The sequence below is a fragment of the Pleurodeles waltl genome, chromosome 1_1, assembly GCF_031143425.1.
Source record: "Pleurodeles waltl isolate 20211129_DDA chromosome 1_1, aPleWal1.hap1.20221129, whole genome shotgun sequence".
Taxonomy (NCBI): domain Eukaryota; kingdom Metazoa; phylum Chordata; class Amphibia; order Caudata; family Salamandridae; genus Pleurodeles; species Pleurodeles waltl.
In genome coordinates, this window is record NC_090436.1 from 292,766,211 (window position 1) to 292,789,740 (window position 23,530).

General features: G+C 43.5%; 1 protein-coding gene across 4 annotated transcripts in view; it reads right to left on the reverse strand.

Annotated features, from left to right (window-relative positions):
- Window positions 1-23,530, reverse strand: part of ARL15 (ARF like GTPase 15) — an 841,607-nt gene that overhangs the window by 519,727 nt on the left and 298,350 nt on the right. The gene's annotated exons all lie outside the window — the stretch shown is intronic.

Consider the following 23,530-nt stretch of genomic DNA (forward strand, 5'->3'; position numbering starts at 1 on the left):
CCAATTGGGTATGATCCAATGTTACCATGTTTAAAGGGAGAGAGCATATGTACTTTAGCACTGGTTAGCAGTGGTAAAGTGCGCAGAGTCTAAAAAACAGCAAAAATGAGGTCAGAAAAAGAGAAAGAGGAAGGCAAAAAGTCTGGGGATAACCCTGCAGAGGGGCCATTTCCAACAGTAGGGAAATAACTTCCACAGAGAACTGATCATTCTAATTCTGCATGGTGGAACCTGACCATATAGAAGCTGATCACTGAGTACCATCCACATATAAGGGAACCAAGGACTGATGTGCTACATGATTACAATGGAAACTGCTAGTGATGTGATAACTGGGCATAATGGACACTAGCTAGGGCCTGAACACAGCAGGCAATCTCTCGCCTCTTTCTTCATCTGTAGCAAAAACAAGTTGATGCCTAAGCCCTGGGGTATGTTCCTTACTGCTTTAAGGAGAGCAGCCAAGATATCCTGTCTTTGTTATCAGCTTTTGACTGCAATGCTGTAGAGAACTCTTCCAAGCCAAAAAGTAAACTCTAAATAAACCGAAGGTGTGAGACTATTTGTAGAACAGTGGTAGCCGGAGCCAGGCCATTATACCACTCGTATTTAAAGTGGTCCCCAAACCTGTGGAGGGAACCAATAATTACAAATGGTGTTTTGCTTGTAAGTGTTGTACAGTCCCATGACAACCAACTACTAAAGGTGTATTATTACTCTGATTTCCTTGGGAATGTCAGGTATCCTATAATAGTCACATTAATTTGTAGACTATCCATGCACCCCAACCCACCCAGCCCTTGTACACTTCCGGGGTACTGAGGAGGGCACAGTCATGGTAGATCACAAAGATGTACACAAAAAGAGCACATAGACAGTTCTCCCACTGGGATGCACAAACTAAACAAAAGTGTACCTTACTTATCGATGGGCAGCGATAAACCACCAGTTGTGTCATGGCCTGGTCAAGAAGGCTGAAATTACCTGTGATAAAAAGAGCACAGCCATACGTGTACTCCTATCCTCAACACAATCTACCACTGGTGGCGAGGAATATCCAGCCTCACGTTGAGCAGTGGTCGGGGAACCCATGACCAAAGTCCTCTGAACAGAAAAACAAACAGGTTCAGTCAGAATGAGAAAATGGGGAGCAGGGTAGTGAAAAAGTACTGTGCCAGAGACTTTCGACCCTACAGCCACCCTGTCTTTACATAACATCACGGTCACTAATACCTTCGCTGACGTACACTCTGCCGCCACTCGACATCCCCTTCTGCGTGGTTTGCCTGGGTCTTATCTACTCTGCTTTGTATTATGCGCTTCCCACCACTTTGAACCCTTGTTTACAATGCTGTTTCTTTCAGCTGCGATGGCGCAGCGCAGTCGCGTGCTCTTGCACATACCAATGGAGTTGTTGCAAGGCGGCGAGGCGCGAGACCCAGAGTACTTATTTATTGAAGCTCGCGCACACTGCGATTAAGTGCAGCTGAAAACAGAATGACCGGGAACAGTGCCAGAAACCTGCGGTCCTAACGCGGTACTGTACCCAAGGCCCTCAAATCCAGCAAGGTAAGATCAAAGGGGAGCAGCCCAGACTTGGAAAAACATTTCCAGTCGCGTGGATATACTGTCTGTCAGGAGGTAATTCGCGCTGCGAACGCACGCAGCTCGGATTGCCTGAGCGAGACTTGAAAGCGCAAAGCGGCCGGTGCGGCACACATGCAGCACATGTTTCTGTTCTACCGGAACGGGGACGCGGGGCATATTTTGTCTACAACAAAACCTCTAACCAGGCCTCAAGCAAGCTTGTCCAATCAATCGAGCTCGGTGCCTGACCCGCAGCCACCGCTTTCACTTTCAGAACGGTGACCCCTGTTCAAAGAAACGGAGGGAGACTTTTAAAAAAAACACACAAATGCTCTGTCCCCGTGAAAGACAAAATAACTGTGGAGGTGTAAATCGTGGCTACTGCCAGTGACAGGAAGGGCTCGGGTGAGCCATTAGCATAAATCTGACAAGCGCTAATTTGATGGGCGGCGGTATCTGTCTGCTGCAGGGCCAGTCTAGACAGCCTTTTGAGAGACGCAGAAACACCACTGTTTGTTCCCAGTCCCGCCATCTGGATATGGCAACAAGAGCCGAGCCGGTGCCTTTCACACGTGGATCAAAGCACATGCTAATGCCATCATGAAGTAATGCTCATAAAATCCATCGCTGAACACCAAGCCATTTCCCCAAGCCCTCGGTGGAGACGGCTCACGAGCTAAGGGCAGAGAAATACGGAATATTTAATGAGCGGGGCCTGTCCGGGGATATAACTGCCCCTGTTTGTTTAAAAAAGGAACAGTTTTACATACCTGCTCCTGTTTGTTTTAGAAAGGCCTGTCTTACACTGCAATGTTGACACCCTTTACAAATACACCATAAATTAGTTATTTATGCGTCTAATTGCATTTTATTAGCGTTGTCTCGTCATTACAACCACTTTGCAGCACTGTAGAATTAACAGAAAACCAGCCAATATTCTCGATCCACTGAGTTAATTTGGGCAGAAATATCTCCGTTTATTCTTATCCACTTGCTCTGTTCAGATAAAAAAGTAACCAACAGAACAAAAACATTAAAACAAAATTATTTGTGTGTTCGAATCCACCTCGGCAATAGGGGTGTGCAATACTGTATCTCAGTGGTCGAAAAATATACATTAATTTCGATTTTCACCTTCATTACATTACAGCATAAACCCTCCAAAACACATGACACTTGTCACTGTCTAAAAATGTACAGCGACCCCCGCTTCTGTTAACTTGATGTAAAGATTTTTAAACAATCATCTTAACCAGTACACATTTCCATTATCTACTTAAGTGTCCAAATCTCAAGAAAATATTAAAGATTTATATTTTATAGAAGTTTCACTGTTACAGGTCAAGCCAGATAGTATTACAGATTATAGTGCAGTCAAATAACAGATCAAGGCTGGAGGCCCCATTCCCGACAGCCTTTTTAGGTTGAGTCTATCAGACAGCGTATACTGTCTGGATGCTAAAGAGAAATTGTGGGCTTAGCAAGAGTATACAGGGGCTTGTAGCTCTAGGAGACTGTGGGTCAGGGGCGCAACTAGACTCTACCTCGGGGATGGGGGTGGCCGGGCTAACTCTTCCAGCAAGTGGTGCTGTTCATGCATTTTAAGCAATGTGGGCAGAGCTATCTTTGTAGCTAAAACGAAGGAAATAAGTGACACACTGAGCAGTTTAAACATATTGGAGAAACCAAATCCGAATATGATTGAAAGACTAAAGTCTGTGGTTACTCCTGTTTCACTTAGCTGAGTTGTTTGGTGGCAGGCCTGGTTGCCGTGGTCATCTTGTTAATGTCTGATGTTTTATCTATCTGCTGCATATGAGTATATCAATTTGTTACATGTTTAATTTCCTGTGATTAGAGATCTTCTTTTATTGACCCACTTGAGGCACAGCCCTTTTAAATAAGAGTCAAAGTCAGATGGGGTTTCATACTTAAATATAATCTGTGTAGTATCTGCAGAACAGTAATTGTTGAGATTGAAGAAATAGATTATGTCTGGTGGAGAGGAAGGCACATGTTATATAGGAAGTAGAACTGTTAGATATTTTAGTTGTGAGTTGAATGGAGTTACTATGAAGGGATAAAGTGAGAATGATGATTTGTCTGATAAAAAAAGATGCAATCTGCTTCAGTTTGCTCCCTGTTTGTTTTCAAGTCTCTGTTGAAGACTGGGATGGTATCAAAGGCAAGGGAGAATTCAAGTGCTGTTACTCCAATGCAGATATTGGTCTTAAAGCAGATCTTTTTTTTTGACTTAAATAATCTGTTACTGGCCAGAAGTGAGAATGTTCTCTTGTTTAAAGGCAAGGTTGTTTTAGGGACGGTTTATGTAAGACATTTAGATCCTCTGGGAAGATACCTGTATTCAAGGAATTGTTGACAGTTCTGACTAGACTGGTTACAGCACTACTCAGGAGGACAGAGGTCTGCTGTTGAGTCTGATGGCCTACAAGTCTTTGCAGCAATAAGGAAGACTTCTGTGGTCAAGAGGTAAAGGCAATTAGCTGTAGTTTTCATATTTTGTTATCTGGTGAACTGAGCTGTGCTGCTAGAATTGTGGTTGAACAGTCGAAGGCAAGGAGGGGGACTGGCACTGGTGGGTTGGAAGTAATTCAGGTGGGACTTGCAATCAGCAAGGGCCAGTGATGAGGAGGCATTCTGCTGTGTTACCAAGGAACAAAGATGCCCCTAGGCTACTACTACTTCAAGTATTGCAGATGAATGGCCTTTTTTCCTCTGAACTCTTCTAGAGGAGTTGTTGTTTGTGACTTTTAGGCCCCACATCAGGTCTATCGGTCGTTCAACAGCTCTCCCTATTCAGATCTCCTTTCCTATGCTACGGGCTTTTAGCCAATGTCAGCTCGCCAGGATACAGGACAGGTCTCATTGAAGCAAGGAAGACATCTGGTATTGTGGTTTGTTGACTTTAATAGCTATAGTCAGCTTTCCACGCTACCCTCTCCAGAAGAAAATAAAATGAAACATCCACATTGCTCACCATAGAAATGCCGTCGAGTGACTATTACTGCATGTGTGCATAGAATTAATGTATATTTAGACCAATGACTACACACTGAGATGCACACATGCACTTGTTTAGTGTCCACAAAACATCAGATTTACAGGAATCAATTAAACATGTACAGATTGAAAAGACCATAACAGAAGCCATTTAATAAAAACATACTATTGCATATTGCCCGAAAAAGCTGTTGGGATGGGAATGACCCCTGCTAGGTATACAGTCATGTTGGCCCTATCCCAAGTGCAAGACATAGTATCTGGTTTCCCTGATTTTGGCTCTAGCCTTATGCTAATCTAGTGTATACAGGCATATAATGTCCCTTGATGTGACTAAGGTCCTGGATCTGTCCTGTAACGAGGAGGGGCACTCCAGCATGTCCTCTTTTTGCTGACAGTGGACTACTGGCTTGACCTAGGTCCCGGGGCAGACTGGGATAGAAAATAAGCCCAGGCATCAAAATTAAAGTAGCCACCATTACTGAATTCGATACTTTAAAAAAAGTGGCCCATATTTGCAAATTGGGGCTGTTTTGAACTTGTAAAGACATGCTGTATAAGTGTTTTTAAAGATATGGAAGTCTGCATGGATTTGAGCTTGCCGCAAGCAATGTTTGTTTTAATATGCAGGAAATCAATAGTAAAAACTGGTCCAGTTGACCTCAAAACTGGCCCAGAAACAGAAAAAAACAGCCCACAAAATCAGTCAAAGCAGCCCATCGGGCACTGGCACTATGGCCTGTCCTACCCTGCAAAGGTTTAGCATGAAGATCGATGGTGCAGCACCACCACGTTTTGTGAATCCATACTATTGGCCAGAGCTTTTTATCGTATTGCAGGATAGGAGGCCTCATTTGTGTAAAGTTCTGCTTAAATTAGCTAATGCTTGTGCTAACATTCCAAACATGTGTTGTACATTTGGCTTGTGTTGTACATGCAATATGTGCACAGGTGCGCCATTATAATGGAGGCCTGCGGGTTCCATTTTAGAAACACCTAACATCCTCCTGTGAAAAAGATGGATGTGAGATTGCTGTCCCAGATGGTGGAAGTGTTTTGCTGACGTTACTGAAGCTGGAGGGGGGAGACCTACACAGTGAAGTGGGGACAGAGATGACTAGGTCCCTTTAGAAATTCACGGAGGCCATTATTAGTCTTCCTGTAGCACCGCCATGTGAAAGATGGTTGGGGTGAAGTCTGGGGCTGAAGCATCCTGTTCAGTGTGGCTCATTTTAGGTGAGTCAGCCTTTTTTGTATTTCCCCTGATCACTGTACATTGTGGCTGTTGATAAGACAGTTATAGAAAGTTCATGCCTCTTTTTACCTCTGTTGTAGGTACTCCAGGCTGGAGCATCACTCTGCTCTGAAGTATGCTGTGATGACTGCTGTGCACTGACAGCTGGTTTCTGGCTGACAGCCAGCTTCTCAGATGAGAGGGCTTATTCACTGGAGTTTTGTCTAACTGCAAGAGCTGTAGCTCTGAACTTAGTCCAGAAGTGAAGTGCCAAGTAGGAATCGCAGTGCAATAAGAACGATTGCGGCTGAAGCCATTTGTAGGAAAACACAATTTTTTGGCCTGGTTAGCCCCAACTTTTTGCCTGGTATATGATGTGATTTTGACTGAAAGTGCACTGTGTTCCATGCTAACCAGTTCCCCAGTGCCTCATCTCTTTCCTAAAACTGCGCAGTTGTTTCCCCAATTGCCAAAACCTTTAGCACACCCTGTAATTCCCTAGTAAGTGCTACCCCGGGTACATAGGGCCCAGGTGTACTAAAGAGGGTCCCTAAGGGCTTCAACACAAACTGTGCCACCATAAGGGACCCCTCACCAAGCACATGATAGACTGCCATTGCAGGCTGCGTGTCTTGGTGCAGACAACAGTGAAAACACGGCATGGCACACAGCCTGTGTGCCATGTCCCCTAACACTGCATGTAATTTATGTAAGTGACCCCTCTAGCAGGCATTAAAGTCCTAAGGCAAGGTGCTTTATATTATATGCAAGGGCAAACCTGCACGAGCAGATATGTCCCTGCTATGTCTATGTTGATTCTCAGACATAGTAAGTGACCAGGGAAGCCATTTTAAATACATGTGCTAGACCCTGGTTAATACGAGTTCCCTAGCTACATGATGGCTTCACTGGAGATAGGGATTTTTGGTACAAACATCTCGTATTGGTGAACCCGCACTGATGCCAGTGTTGGATTTATCAATACATGCACTCAAAGGTACCTTAGAGGTGCCCCCTGAAAACCTACCAGCTACTAGTGTGCTTACTGACTGGTCCTGACCAATTCAGCCACCTTAGCCACGTTTCTGACCCCACTAAATTGAGAGCCAGTGCTCTCGAAGCCCAGAGACAAAAAGCCTACACTGGGCAGGTGTGTTGGCACCTCCTCTAGGCAGGATGGACATTCCAGGGCGGGAAGCTTTAAAGACCTAGCCGCCTTTGTAATGCAATCCAGGTCTCTCCAGATGGCGGAGACGACTAACCCCCCCTGTCCTGACCCCACTTCATGGCAGCAAGACAGGTGGGAATATTAGTCAGATTAGGAGGTGTGCCCACATCATACCAGTCCCACCCCTTAGGTAGATGAGCTGAAGTGGACACCACTTTTTAAATTCCTCCAACTTGTTTTTGATGGAATTAGACCTCTAGGGTCAGGGTTGCGCCCACTTCCCAACGGAAGTGCCCATAGAGGGTGTAGTCACCCTAAAGGTGGACAACCCATTGGCTGACACCTGGCATTCCCTGTAACCCCCCTTAAATTGAGAATTTCAATGGCACCCCTGAATCCAAGAATTCTGCTGACCTGAAGTAGGACACTCCAGTGACGCAAAAGGCAATAACTGAAGATCGGTGACGGACTCAGCACCAATCCTGCCAGCCTGCCTGTGGACTTCCACAATTGTGAGAAAGATGCCTCGTCCTCCAGCTGATGGAACTTACAAAAGCCCAGGAGGACTGCCAGCCTTCACCCAAGCATCAGGTGCTCCCCTGGAGTAGTGGGGCTGCTCCTCTGCGTCCTTGCAGGCACTCAAGAACTGCTGAAGAGGACTTCGGACCATCAAAACCACCGCCGGACAGGACCACTGCACTCAAGCCTCCCAGCCCGTGTTGAAGAGGGCGAACGGCGCCAACCTGGTCCCCAGCCTCTCCAGAAGCAAAGTCCATCATGGGTTTCCCTACTGCAACCTCCATACCGACACCTGAAGCCTCTTTATGCAGGCCCCCCTCAACCGCATCCACCTTTGGTGACGGTAACCCCAGCAGTCCACTGCACCTCCGCACATGGGCGCCCCAGGCCAAAAAGAAAAGGACCACATTCACACAAAATAGAGAGTTAGTACTATCTACTTTTGCCTGTGTACACCAATTGGGGATCCACTGGACACTATGCACAGTGTACATCTTTGAAGTGCACCATAAAGACAGCCAGTTTCGTTCAACATTAAAGCCAAGGTCTGTGCCTGTAGCTATCACAAATGCTGCTAGCATGCTATTGTGCCCCTACCTACATGACTGTCCATCTGCTGCTCAACACCAAGTGAACAAGAAGTTAGTCCGATGCTTGCCATCAGCCCCCACCAACAACAGTATCTGCATTCATCAAAGGACTTTTGACTACCACTGGCCATCCCTACACTACCTCTCTAAGATGCTTGTGATTACTTTCCATAGCTACCACTGAGACCCAAGTGCTGAAGGGGATGTACTTGACCCAGTTTGCACAGCCGTAATCGGATGGACTTCTGGACAACAGAGGCAAATAACTGTAGCCCCAAGGATGAGACCCAATAGCTCATCCTTGCCCCAATGGCTCCCTGAACATGGTCAGCTCTAATAGAAAGGATATGTATTGAAACTGATAAACTTTGCACTGTGTGCCTCCTATCTCTATGTAGTCACTGTAATTCACTTAATACTAATTTTTCAGTGGGGGTCCAGGGCCAGATGGGTGCAGACAGAAATGATGCACGATTCTCTGCACTAAATGCTTTAAGACACAGGTGTGAAAACAGGGTAAGCTTGAATAAAACTAATAGTGTTCTAAAACCAGTTCACTGATTCTGAATAATCACCAGTATTCCACAACACACCGCATAACTCCATGCATTATTCTTGAAGAGTTAATGTACTTGTAAAGTGGTTTGAATCGTTTTTGAACACCTTAATATGGCTGTGTTTTAGTACTTCTGAGATTTACTTTTTAGATCAGTTTTGACAGTGCGGCTGTCACCAGAACTTGTATGATCAACAAAAAAATACCTTTGAAGGACACAACTGGGAGAGGACGTTGGCTCCGTCCATGTTATTTACCATGAGTAAGGCCCTTATTTGGGCAGAGGTTGTATGCTGCTGACAAAAAAGAGGGCTTTTTGCAATCCTATTGGTTCCTCAGGGGTGTTCTTTCCTAACTTGACTGTCCATTAAAATATAACGACATGGCAGTGTACAAGAAGATGACCCTCTTAACCATGAGTTGATAGTATTAGCTATGAGCATTGCTCTGTTAGCCAGCAGTAATATGACTGCTAGAAGTATTGGTAAATAGAGATTGCCGTTAAGGGTTTGGCCCTCATCCAGAATGGCAGCTGCATACAGCGTGATGACGTAGTGGTGTTTGAGCCTCTTCATGTGTTCTCTTTCCCATTTGTGTTTGCGACATGCAGAAAACACCCCACCTCTTTTCTGGCACTCCAACAGATGTACAGTTTGCTGCAGTCATAGCCTGTGATCTCTTGTCCCAAAAAGCCTCCCACCAACACCCCCCACAGTCTCAGTTATTTCTTCCTAACTACACCGACTCCTCCACAATCAGCTTCCTTGTCCCGTACTAGGTTAAACAGTCTCAGCTCACTGTCCGTGCCACTAGCAGCCCTTGCAGTGCACTACCAATATGCAGGACAAAGAGGCCCAGATCCTAGTCTACACTGTGGCTTCAGAAGCAGCAAAAGGGGTCTGGTCACTGGTGCCCCCAACACCTCTGTCATTCACAGCTGCCAGTATGAGGGCCAACAGGGCTAAAGTGCAGGATCAACAAGTAGATCTACAGCCTGTTCCCACACACACCCTTAGCCTGCAGTCCCCAGTCAATTCTCACAGCAGCCCACGGTCTTAGATGCAGTGCTTCACCCTTAGCCTGTTGTGCTTGCTCCCACTCCAGGAAATTTTGCCTGCATTGCCCTCCTGTACTACAACAGCACTTTCTCCAGGCTCATCCCCACAGAATAAAACTCATCTTGACCCCCACACCAGAACACTCAGCCTGAGCATTATCAACCTTCCAGCCTTATTATACTCTTCCCTCTTGCACTGGCACTGGGGTTGTGGATGGATCTAAATAGGCATCTAGTACTACGGGAAGAACAAATATTCTGTGAGTGCATATGTAGACATATGTGCAAGTTTATGAGTGTTGGGTAACTTAATGTGTGCTGTGTGAGAGTTGTGCCCAAGTAAGTGCTGAGTGATGGTGAGTAGTGTGAATGGATAGTTAGCATTGTGAGTGCTGAGTGAGAGGTGTGCCTATATGAGTGCGTCATGACTAGTGTGCCCATTTGATGACTCACTCTCCTCTTACACGGACACTATAATCATCCAGCTTTGTGACTAATGGTCGAGGGGAGGGCCTTTGTAAGTGCAGGACCATCTATCTTTAGGCGCTCAAAGGAACTCACAATGTCATTGAGGGTTGACAAGTGGGGTTTCAGATGTAATTTAAACTAGGATTATCATGATGTCAATAAGGGACTTAGGGTGGAGAAAATAAATTATCAGCAGATCCTGCAACATTATTTCAGCTTTTTGGGCAAATTCATTTTCCTAGAGGTGTGCTAGCCACTGAAGACCAGAGCCAAATCCAGAACTTTTACTCAGGAAGATGTATTTTTGGAACCTCGAGCCAAGACCTCAATAGCCAAGCTCCCGGCCTCTTCATCTATAGGCTAAATTGTGCAATGTGAAACCAGGATCCTGGGATCAAACGGTTTACCTGCTTCACTAAATTGTGTGACCGTAGGCAATTACCATATTTTATTGTGCCTCCTTTTCCTTTGTCCTCTCATTTGAGTGTACCTTTAAAAAACCTACATTTAGGAAGTATGTTCTACAAAAACCTCACTTGTATATGTTTGATAGATTTTTTAAAATATTTGTTTATTAGTTTTCACATAAAGAAACTGCAACATAGATAAAACACTATTATCACTAGATATTATATGTATTTGGCAAGTAGACTTTGTGTGCATATTACCTTCAGCTGTGTTTACGTTTTACAGTCTTTGTTGGACATAACAAACATCACATATTCAAATAACATGTAATGCAACCCGGATATATACAAATTATAAGTAGCTAAAACAAACTGTGTTTCATCCTTCGCACTCCCTCCTGCATTCTTCTGTCCATCCCTCACGTAAAGAAAGACAACAGACACTGGAAGTACCCAGAGGTTCGTCAGAAATCTCAGAATGCATTGGTTAACGGCACATATGGGATTGGAATTATTGCACGGGGTCTGTAATGCATCAAGATTCGTCAGAAACTCATACCACTGTGCCATGAGGTTGCATCTGCCGTCTCGTGCTCTGGTACCTGCACGGATCGATAACTCTGTCGTGGCCCATCGGAGTATGTCTTTTGCCACACAACAATAGAGGGTACCTGTGCTTGCCTTCCATGACATAGTAATATGTTGTTTCGCTAAGATTAAGGCCAAAGTCTTCAAATCCCCCAAGTTGTTTTGTGGTTTTTGTTACCACCTCCCACCCCCCCCCGAGTGGAAGAGACACATCGTAGGATCACAGGGCATAACAGACATCATGAGTGTAGAGAAAAAGGAGGTAACATTCTGCCTGAAGATTGTTATAACCAGGCATGACCACACCATATGGAAAACTGTGTCTCTTCTTGGTGATATCTGGCCCAAGTGGCATTAGTCCCTGGATACATCTTGGCAATGATGTTGTGGGACATACAGGTGTGATGTATGTAGTTAAACTGTACAAATCGAAATCGAGCATTTTGTGATACTGTCCTAACTGATCCTAAACATCTCCGCCACATGGATTCTTGTAGCGCTGTATCGGATTTGTTTTCCAACCACTCCTTGAGGACCAAGGTTGTCGTTCCTGCCCTATCTGCATTCAGAACTGCATTTATGAGAGAAACTGCGTGTAAAGACCCAGTCAGGGCTCGTTCTTTATCCATATTCCAAAGTGTTCCGGCCAACCTCCCTCCGTATGGCGGAATATACATGGAACAGGTCCAGATCTAGTACCCCACCTCCAATAAGATCCTCAAAAGTTCTCAGTTTACCATCCTCCACTATGACGCCCCAGGTTGTGTAGCCTACTGTATACCATACTCCCACTTGGAAAGTGTCTTTCAATCATCTACACGGAGGAGGAGCACACAATGAAATAGCAGGCGCGTAGGTCAGCTTACTTCTACCTCGTGAAATATAAGTCTGCCAACACCACGCAGCCACATGTAGAAAGTACTGCTAATCAAACAAATCAGTGAGGGATCTAACAGCCATTCTACTAATGCAGCAATCTGGAAATCTACCCCCAAAAACGGTATCTCAGGACTCATCGGATTTTGAAGCCACCGGAGGGGGCCATTGTAACTGAGCTGCCACTTAATAACATTCGAAGTTCGGCGCTCCCAGCCCACCGCTTTCTAGCGTACTATATAGAGTCCTCATCTTAACTCTTTCATAATATTACTCGTAGAGCAGCAAAGAAATATAGGATTATCGGCAATACCAACATTTTGGCTATGGTTACCCGTCTCATTAGGGACATCGGTAGCTGTGTCCAACAGGAAAAGGACTGCTGAATCCCGAGCAATGCTTTGCAGAGATTTCCATCCATTATGTCCTGTTTCAAATGATATATCTGAATCCCAAAATATTTGAATGTGTCGATTTTCCATTGAAGGGGTATGTTCGTAGGTGGAGGGGACATCACGCCCGGTGTCTTCAACAAGACTTCCCCAAATTAATATGGAGCCCTGATACGTGGGCGAAGCGCAGACATGACTTCGAATAAAATCACATGATTCGCTTATAGATAAATCAGTATGTCATCTGCATACATCAACACTATGTTAGGGTGGTCTCCCATACTATATCCCCAGGTCCTCTCTCTTAACCTGCCGGCCAGCGGTTCCATGGCCAAAGCAAAGAGCAGGGGTGACAACGGGCACCCCTGCCTGGTGCCCCGACCAATAGGAACATTCTCAGGTATAACAGGACCCATGCATACTCTAGCCATGGGTTTCTCATATGGAACCCAGATCTATGTACAAAACTCAGGACCAACACCCATTTTCACCAGTATTGCCTGTAGATAGCTCCACCACAAGGTATCAAAAGCTTTGTGGATATCTAATGATGCAACACAACCCTGCTTAGCTGTATGTTGTGCCCATTCAAAAATTCGGAAGAGCAGACGAATATTTAAAAAAGTATTCCTTCCAGGATTCTGATCAGAGTAGACTATAGTGTGTATCTTGGGTGTGAGCATATTTGCCAGCACCTTACTCAGTATCTTGTAATCAAGGTTAAGAAGCAAGAGAGGGAGGTATGAGGTTACATCAAGGGCATCCATGCCAGGCTTGGGTAGAACCGTGATCAGGGCCTCTCGCATACTGTCTGTAAGGTGACCTCTGGTCTTAGCCTTATTGTACACCTCTAGTAATCATGGAGCTAGGAGTGACTGGTACATAGCATAAAACTCTATGGGGAGTCAGTCAGTGCCAGGAGTTTTACCCCTTGCATTTTGTTTAATAGCGGCCTTCACTTCACTCAATGCCAATGGTTCGTCTAGTTCCTGATGCAGTTACGGGTTCAAAGACGTCAGCTCTATACGGGCTGAATATGTATTGATCTCATCTACACTTACCTCTCCTGGCTCCTGGTAAAGGGTCCTGTAATATCGCTCAAATTCCCCATTAATGGCATTAATAGTGCAAAAGCCAGGCCAATAAAGTTCTGGCTTTATCAGCCAAGTCATGTTGTCTCTTGGTGTATTCCTTGTAATCAAATGAGGCTAATTATGTTTGATAGATTTTAATGTTGCTCCATATGTTATAAAAATTCTTCTAGGGCTCACATGATAATTTACTTGTATCTTTTTTCGTTAATATCATGATCATTGCAAGCATTAATATATCTACGTTTATGTTTCCAAAAGTATGGGGTAGAGTTGCTAAAAACCAATGCAAAGCAGCAGAGCAACAACAGTTGCTGCACTGCCTTGCATGAGAGGAGACAGCAGGACAGCACCATACTATTAATTTAGCGCTGATGGACAATCAGGCTACCTAGCGCCATACAAGCATGGGTGCATGATGCCTAGCATAGGTTATGCACTGTAAGGTTCCTATTCCATTGCAAAATACTATAGCTAGGAAAACTTTAAACTTTCCCCACTTTTGCTGCATGCTGTCCACTGTAGCACAGATGCAAAGTTGAAAAAAATTGGGGAGATATACAAATATTTTCTCCTTTTAAACACCTGCCTCAAAGAGGCGATAGTTTGCAGCACAAAGCTCTTTCTGCTATTTTGAATAGATACACATGTGAATTAAAAACTATGGAAACAAAGAACATTCATGCACTGCCCACGGAACAGCCTCTTGACACTTTGCATTATTTTCGGGAAATTTGCAGTGCAAAACAAGTTTTGCTCTCAAACAAATTCCAAATGAACATTTGAAAACCTAGTGCATTAAGTTTGTAAATCTGCTCCAAGACGTGATAAATCTCATTTAATGTGGCTGTTCATTCAAGTGTTCTGAAGTAAAAGGCTTTTACATTAATTAAATACACCTTATGAAGGGTCCTTAGCACATTTTCACACAACGATTTACATACCATGCAGAGGGCTTTCTTTGTGTTATAGCGCTTAGAGTCAAGTCTGATAAACTGCTGACCTCTGGCTTGGCACTCCCTATTAATAAACTGCTTGCCAAGGCTGTATTTTCCATATAATATACTTCCCCCACTGGCAGTAAAAATCCTTACAAGAGTGGAGTCATCGGGGGAGGGGGAGCACAGGAGGAAGAGAAATCAGCCAAAAGACTTGTTAACTGTTGAATTGTGTTTAAAAGACCTGCAAAATACTTTCAATGCATCTCAGGCGTCAGACCCAGCCTAGCCCACAACGGCTTAAAAACTGCTTTTTCAGCCCAATGGGTGTTGCATACCTGGTGAGGGTATCTAGCCACTCTGCACCTAAGCCACAATACTGCACAGCATGGCTAAAAAATAATGGGAGAGCCAATAGGTCTAATAGACGAGACCTACTTGCTCTGCCAATGCTTGTTTAAATACAGGTGTCAATAGCAGCAATTCACAAGAAAGTAGTAAATATGGACCCATAAGAGTACTCTTATGAGCAGGCGCTAATATACCACTTTTTTTAATTCACAAACATTCCCACACGCATGATTGGAAATCTACACCAGTAGCCAATGGTCAGAGTGCATTAACAAACGTATCGGAAACTGTGATGCTGCATGCAGTGGGAGGAAATTGGGGGGGGGGGGGGGTGGTTATTGAGCATGGGGCGGGGTCAAAGGTGAGGCTAAAAAAACAAAATATTCTGTACATTTTTGGTCTATCAACATCCGGTAGCTACATATAAAATAACATGCAGTTTAAATGAAAAATTAATTAAAAAAATTGTTAGTGGGAAATGCACTATAGTACACTATGGAACCTCTTTTACTTAATGCACTGCAGAGGTCTGTGTGTAATGACTTGTATATTTTCAGTGCTACGAGGTCAGTGCCTGTGACAGAATATGTGAGTAATTATTTTAAACTTGCATTACACAGTATAAGATAGACTGCAACAAAATGCGCAAAAAGGTTTAAGATAAAATGGTGCTTCCAAAATATGGCATTTAGTAATACCCAGACTTTACGTAAAGCGGATTGTTTTACATTATTGTCACTTCAATGCCTCCCGGGTTATTAAGCCCTATATAACTACAATTACAATTAAAAAAACACACACTTTATAGCTTAGTTGTTAACTCTTTGCACTACTACTCAAAAAGAATACATCTTTGTCATCACACAGCTTTGAGTGATTTGATCAATTAAAGCCAGTACCCCGAAGCATCCTTTAAATTTGCATATTACCCTTGATATTTGCAGATTAACTCATTGTGCAAATGTGCATTCTTTTAGGCAAGCAGGCACTGTACTGTGGCAGGGAGGCTTGTTTAGCTGTCTGCCCGGCTTTGGCTTCGCAGCACACAAAACTCACTGAATGACACTTCAGCTGAAGCATTCTAACGAACGGATTTTACAAAAAAGTAGGGGAAAGGTGTTTCATAAATCAAAAAAGTATGGGCATGTGCTGCTCCTCCTATCCCATCCACTTCAACCTCTGCCAGGAGCAGGTTGTCAGGCATACTACTAGGAATGTCCTGTGACATTCCTCATGCTCTTATTTCACTAGTGCAGACTGGAGAGATGTAACTGGGACCCGGGTCCCATCCGACCTTCCTAGGGACAACAGTGTTTTCAGGGTGGAAAAGACTTGCTTGGAGTTTATCAATGCCCACAAACATACAAGTTGTTTTTTGTTTTTTTTAAATAAAGCACAAACTCGACCTAAAGGTATTGGAGCACTTTACATGAGCACCAGTTACATTAATTTTTGTCTAATTTAGGCACGAGGAGACTAAGGGCCTGATTTAGATCTCAGCAAAATGTGACGGATATCCTGTCCGCCGAAATATAAATTCCATTATATCCAATGGGATTTATATTTCGGAAGATGGGATATCTGTCACCGTTGTGATGAAGTAACCCGTCCGCCGAGAACTAAATCAAGCCCCCCCCAGTGATTTTCCCAGAACCACAGAACATTGAGCCGACGCCAAGAATCAGACCTGGTTCCCCAGTACCAAAGTCGGCAGCACTGCCCATTACGCCACATCACAAACTTACAAGGGAGATCATGGCTGGTTCCACACACTCCCAGCCCTCTGCAACAGAATTACTACAACATATTTCTCTGCAATTGCACTTGTCAGGCAGTAGTTCGAAGTAGAAAATCTATCTGTGGAGAGGATATGGCATAATGGCCAAAGCAGCCCACTTTGGATATGGGGAACGAGGTTCGAGTATCGACTTCTGCCTAACATCCTGTTGTTCTGGGAAAATGAATCTCTGCGTGACAAAAAATAATAATAATAATAATAATGTGGCCTTGTGTAATGTAACTGGTGCTCATGTATAGTGCGGCAGTACCCTTGGGTCGAGTTTGCAATACATAAAACTGCAAAAAAGTGCCTGCCAGGTTTCCTTTTGTGAAATGCTGGCAGGTGTAAATGAAGTCATTTTCGCCCATAAACATAAATTTACCACCGAAAATATTATTGTTAATTGTATCCAGTATGTTCAGCGAACCAAAACACCACTTTGTGTAGTAAAATCGGATTACGAAACCTGCATTATTTGTTAACATAGCTCTTGGATGCGCTCATTTGTAACACGATTAAAAAGGCAGACAAGTTTACAGAGCAGTATCGCGTAACTACTGTAAAATCTGTCAATCTTCACCCAGTTTACAGAGGTTTTGCTGTGGTAATAAAAACAGGAGCGCCGATCAAATTCTGAGAACAGCACAATGCACAAAAGTCTGTTGAAAATACACAATGCGTGGATTTGATCATGTAGCTGAAGGATAAAACAATTTCATTTTAGAGTATTAGATGAGAAAAACACGTGTGCCTCCAATGCGCTTTCAAGATGTAGGAACAGTAAATTACTATACAGTGCAAGCATTTGTTTTCAATCAGGCAAGCACAAGGACGCACTCACCAGAGTGATCCAAGGTTTACCAACTTTATTTGCTTCTTTTAATTAGAAGAACTACTTTCTTATTTTCTGCGCGTATTTTTTATCTTGGATAACAGTATATACATTGTATGACATGTTTATACGCCTCCAGAAGACGAAAATGGGCAGGCTTCCTTTTAAAGTAATCTGAAAGCGAGTACAAGGGCAAACCAGTCACTGGAAAAGACAGAACGCTGAGTAAGTGGCATAAACACAGGTGAACGGCCGATCACATTTTCAGACTAAATAGAATAATAGTATTTTATTTTTTAATGTGTTTTCGCCTTCTTGGTTACAATCTTGAAGACATCAGGCATTGAAAACTAAAAATCGTCTTGAAATTCACCACGAGAATCAAGATATGTCAAATATGTAAGGTATACACAATGCGTTTTTACTCAAAAAAGTAACGCCCACCCGCCACACTGAGCCAAAATACAGTCAGAAAACTAGAAAAATAAGAGTGAGATACTGTATCCACAGTCCAGCAATAAATATAATACGAATATATATATATATATATATATATATATATATAATCTATATGTTGTCACTGAAAAAACAAGGTTAAAGTAAAGTTATGGTTTGCCTTGATTAGAAAACTTTAACCGATGTTTAAAAAAAACCTCAGAAATTCACTTAAACTCAGTCATGAATACGATTAAAAAGAGTTAGACCACTCAAATTCACAAGTTACAGTATGTTTCACAATCCATAACTGGCACAACACTCATGCAAACCGTAACTTGCAATTACAAATGTTATCACATTACCCTTAGCTCTATATAAGGGACAACGATGAATGTAGTATAATTTAGTGATTTAGACCTGTGTTGTTGTTTAATTAAATTGTGCTTTTAACTGTTATTACTTACTGGCATAAGTATTATGAGGTCATAAGCGTAGCTTTTTGTGTGCCAGGTCCGGTGCCCAACCTGACACAGCCTTTGGCTGGAGTACTGAGGGTTGGCTGCAGGACCTGCCCTTCAGCCAGGCCCAAACGCCAACCCACGGTGGGTGGCCAAACCTGTGCATACATCCTTTGGCCAATGGCCCTGGCCTCCTGTGGCATTGCAGGTGCTACGATTTATTGTGCACACGTTTTCTTTATTGATTGGTGTTAGTGGTTCTCCAAAGCACAGGTTTTTTAGTTTTTGTGGTACTGTGACTTTAATGGCAAATGGCCACTTTCAAACTATAATCAATTTTTCCCCTCATTGGTGATTTTTGTGGTATTTCTCAATTTTCTCATTCCCAACCCTGGGATTTTGTCCTGTACACCAAATGCTGACTTTCCACTACATGTAGTTGAAGGAAAACATGCTACGGGTGAGGGTTGTTTTCCTCCTCACTTTCCTTTAGGACCTCTGCAAGGACTGTTTGTGGTGTTTCGGTGACCTGTGTCTTCCAGCACTGTTGTCTTGAGAATTCTGTGAACTCCTTCTCATTCTTTGTCCTTGAGGCACCTGAGAATAGTAGAGTTGGTGAAATAGTATAATCATCTTTGCCCTCTGTTGTGCTTGGTATTGCAGTTTGCAAGTTACCCTTCAGGTATTTAACGTTATCTCAGCATGGGACTGTGTAAAGAACTGCCCTTGTTTGTCTGCAAAGTGCAGGATAACTAGCTAATGTTCAACCTGCCCTCATTTGAACAGAGCCCTGCCCTGATATGCATTAAGCAAGTCCCTCATAAAAGTATGGAAGCTTCTTGATGACAAGAGGGGCAATACATGTAGCAATAATCAGCGTCGATATTTTTACCTCAATTATGTGAGCAGGTCATGGATAAATTAATTAATTCTAAGTGATGAACACCTTTACAGATAGTGAGGCACCTCCCACATACTAATACGTTTGCAATCCTACAAGTTTTTTGTTCTGATCTGCGATCCTACCAGGCACAGACGACCAGAGTGTGAAGTGCCATATTATCCCCTTCCGCAACAACAGAGGCCCAACTCCTCCGGAAGTCTCTGTAAGCCCCCTGTACTTGTCAGTGCCTAAGCAGATAAAGAGTAGCATTGCAAGGATGCCAAGGACCATGGTGCAAGAAAGGAAAATGGCTCTTCGACTAATGTTGGAGTAGTAAAATATAGCATTGTCAAGGTTCAATAGGACCCTCAGGGGTCTGGTACCCTGTACACTGCACCCGCTGTACCAATGATAGCTATGCTCTTGTATATGAAAGCACAAAGAGGTCTAAACACATTTTGGGGACAGGCCACTCAGTCAGGGCCGCCTGCTCAACCCTCGGCACAGGGCAACATGGCATCAAAAAAAAGGAGCAAAGGGACAGCAATCATGAAGGAGGCCCAACAAGCATGCTTAAGCGACCTGCATGATAAAATATTGAATATGGTCACCACGCAAACTGCAAGCATCAAAAGCAGACCAAGCTGGTGGTCTCTCCAACGTGGCAAATGCAATCACTGGGAAGCTGGGTAACAGCCAAAGAGGATAATATTGCAAACTTTAGCCAATACTCAAAAAATGCAAGACTCACAAGCAAAATTGGAGGCAGACCTGAGGATGCTCTGGAAGAATTGCACAGATCTGGAAGACAGATCACAATGAGACAATGTTAGAATTTGTAACAAACGAAAGGAAGATAACACTGTCTAGTACTGAGAGGACCTGTGCCGCCACATCCTGAAAGAAGAAGCAACATTCCCCATTCCCAATGGCTGAGTGCACTGACTGGGCACCCTGGGAGGAGCAGCAGACACCCACCCAATAGACATCATAGCTGAACTGGGGTCATCCCAACTTAAGGATAGGATAATGATATCAGGTAGTAAACTTTGGAAACATGACCTTCCAAGTACAGGCAGTTAAGCTCTTCCAAAAAAAAAAAATATATATCACAAACCACACTAAACAAAAGACAGATGCTGGCATTACTGACAGCAGAACTTCACAGAAGACAGATCCACTACAGTGGCCATTCCTTTTAGCCCTTTGGTTCCAGATGAACCCAAAATGGTACAAGATTCAAACTGTGGAAAAACCACAGGAAATGTTGGATTTTTACAAGGATAGTCCTCTGCCTCCATCAAAGACGGAGAGTAGCCCAACTGGAACACCTAAGGAAAAGTTGGAGAGATGTAGGTCTTCCCAGCAAACAGCACATAAATAGGGAGGTCCTCCTGGATACTCAAAAGGTGAAAAAGTTGAGTTGATGATTAACTTTTGACAGTCCCAACCATCACAAATGCTGGGTGAAGTTCCTTGATCAGAAAGCGAAACACATCATCTGAATAGCTGTCGCCTGAAGTTGATTACTCTAGAACGGTCCATATGGATCATACTGGCAGAGGTGAGCTTCTAGAAGACCTCTGACCCTGATCTCAAATTGAACAACTGGATGGTAACTGGCTCGATAGAGAAAACTGTCATACTAGAAGTACATAATGCAGCCACAGGACTGGGGGATGGTGTATAAGGGTAGCTGTTTTGCGGAGTGGGTAACTCAATACCAGAACAGCAAAGCCTGAAAAGCGTCCTTTGAAGCACAGTTAAAAACGCCAGAAAATGAGAACAGATCCTCAGACCCATTAAAAGTTCTGAGAAAAGATCACTTCCCCCAGGGGCCAAATAGGGCTCTTAGCAACAGAAAATCAGAAAAGTCCCTACTTTGTCTTAAACACAGAATCTGTGGACATGCAAACAACACAGGTTAACTACTGACCAAATGTGTACAATCCGGACTCAAGGAGTACTGCCCTCTTCCAAAGGCATTAAAGTAATACTCTCTGTAAAAACAAAGATAAAATCAAGGCTTTTCGAGATTTCTTCTTAGACCTATGCCAAGAGGAACTAGTCTATTCCAAATCCTAAATGCAGCAAACCTCTTTAAACTTATCAAATCTAATAGTGATATTTTGGTACTCCTCATTACAATAGAGGATGGTCGCTAATGGCATACCCAAACTTCATCTCAACAAATCACATGGACTTCAAGGTCTGACCAATAGAGGTTATACACAGTTGCAATCTGTACTGAAACCTGATCTAGTATCTCCCTTTAATGCCATACTCCGATCACATACAGTCTCCCCTTCAATGGCACCTGCAAACATATCTTTAATACACAAACCAGGCAAGTCTGACAATAAGCCTGAATCATAACTCCCTATAGCACTCCTGAATTCGGATATGAAAATCTTCACAAAGGTGGTTGCCAACAGGTTAATGTCATACTTTCCATACCGAATAGACCCTGATTAGTCAAGATTTATCCCCCAGAAACAATCAACCGATTACATCAGCCTGTGACCTCCATCTTATCGAAAAAAGCGAATACAAGAAAGATTCCTCTGGTGATATTGTCATACAATGCAGAGGAATCATTTGACAGGGTCAACTGGATATTCCTTTCCCCAGTCCTAGCATCAACAGCCTTGGGGCCCCACATGCAATCTTGAATTGACGCAAGCTATAAACAACCAAGAGTGAAAGTTATAGTAAATGTGAACAGAATGGAGGATACCCCTTTGGCGAGATGAACATGCCAGGCTGTCTCCTTTCCCCACTCTTGATTGCCCTAGTGGTTGAGCCACTGGCATTAAGAATAAAACAACAAGCAGACATGTATGGGATGTCTTCTGAGGAAGAACAACACAAAATCCAACTGTTTGCTGGCAATGTCCTATTATTGTTGAATAACCTTGAATGATCAATCAAGGGATTCATGGAAGTTTTAGCCTCATACAACAGGTTGTCAGGATTCAAGGTCAATCTTGCCAAATCTGAAATATTAAATATAGGCCTCTCAGCAGAAATTGTGAGCAAGCTGGCGGGCAGGACCCCCTTCCTTTGGACCAGTAACAAAATGAAATACTTAGGGATATACATTGCACCCATGCTTAGATCGCTATATAAAGCTAGCTACCCCAGACTGATTCATGCCATCACTACTTACCTACAGAGGTGATGGTGGAATCTTTATATATCTTGGGTGAGTAGTGTGACTGCAATTAAGCTTAATGTATTTCCTCCCTTGTTCCATCTTTTTCAGGCCCTTCTGGTGAGAATTCCAGCCAAGCACCTGAAGGCCCTTCATAAAGCCATTGACACTCATTTCAGCAGGGAAAAGAATGCAATTCATTGGGAAAGTGCTAGGAGTGAATAGGAAATCGGGGGGACTGAGCTCACCCAACAAAGTAGTACTACCAAGCAACTCAGACTAAATCTACATAAAATCGTCTCTCCACAAGACAGAGTGGCACCAGAGTCCATAAGGATGTAGCAGTGATGGCTTGAGCCCCATGAGTCATTCCTTGGTTGCCTAGGACCACATGACTGCCAGTATTCTAACTACTCAGAAATCTTGCAGCCAGCCCTGGAGATATGGGATTCAGTCACACGTCATAATGCTTTGATGCTCTGTCCATGGTCGTTTCCTTCACTTTTGGGAAATCTTGCCTTTTCACCAGGATGTTTAAGATCTGGCTTTAGGAGATGGGACACAGGAGGGTGTGAGGTATTCCAAGGGGAGAGAACTAAATATTTTATTTAAAGTAAGCAAGAGTTCAAACTTAAAGCAATAGAGTGAATGCATTACTTTCAGCTATGTCATTGGTTCTCCTTCTGGAGAACAGGCTGACAGCAGTAAGACCACTCACACCATGGGAAAAGCTCTTCACAACTTACGGCTCACCTAAGGGCCTTCACTACAAATACATAAGCAACATTGGGAGATGTGGGCACAAATCACACTTGGTCTTATATGAAACAGTGGCAGTGCATCCTGGGCACTAATATATCTCTAATACATGCTGGAAGAAGGTTCAGTTCGACATTCCCCTTATTAGCAAGAGTTTCCAGAGTAGAGAATCAGTGAATAAACATATGAGGAATTGGCATGTTTCATCACTGAAACAAAAAAGGAATAAAAACAGTTCACAGGGGAGCCCCCATAAACCAGCCAACACTGCCGCTCATCCTTCCCAAAATAACAAAAGTGCTCAAGGGACGGGTAGGTAGGACATTAAAAAAGTTTGTGCATTACAGGTAGCCCTTCGCTGGTCTCGCAGACCTAATGGAAGA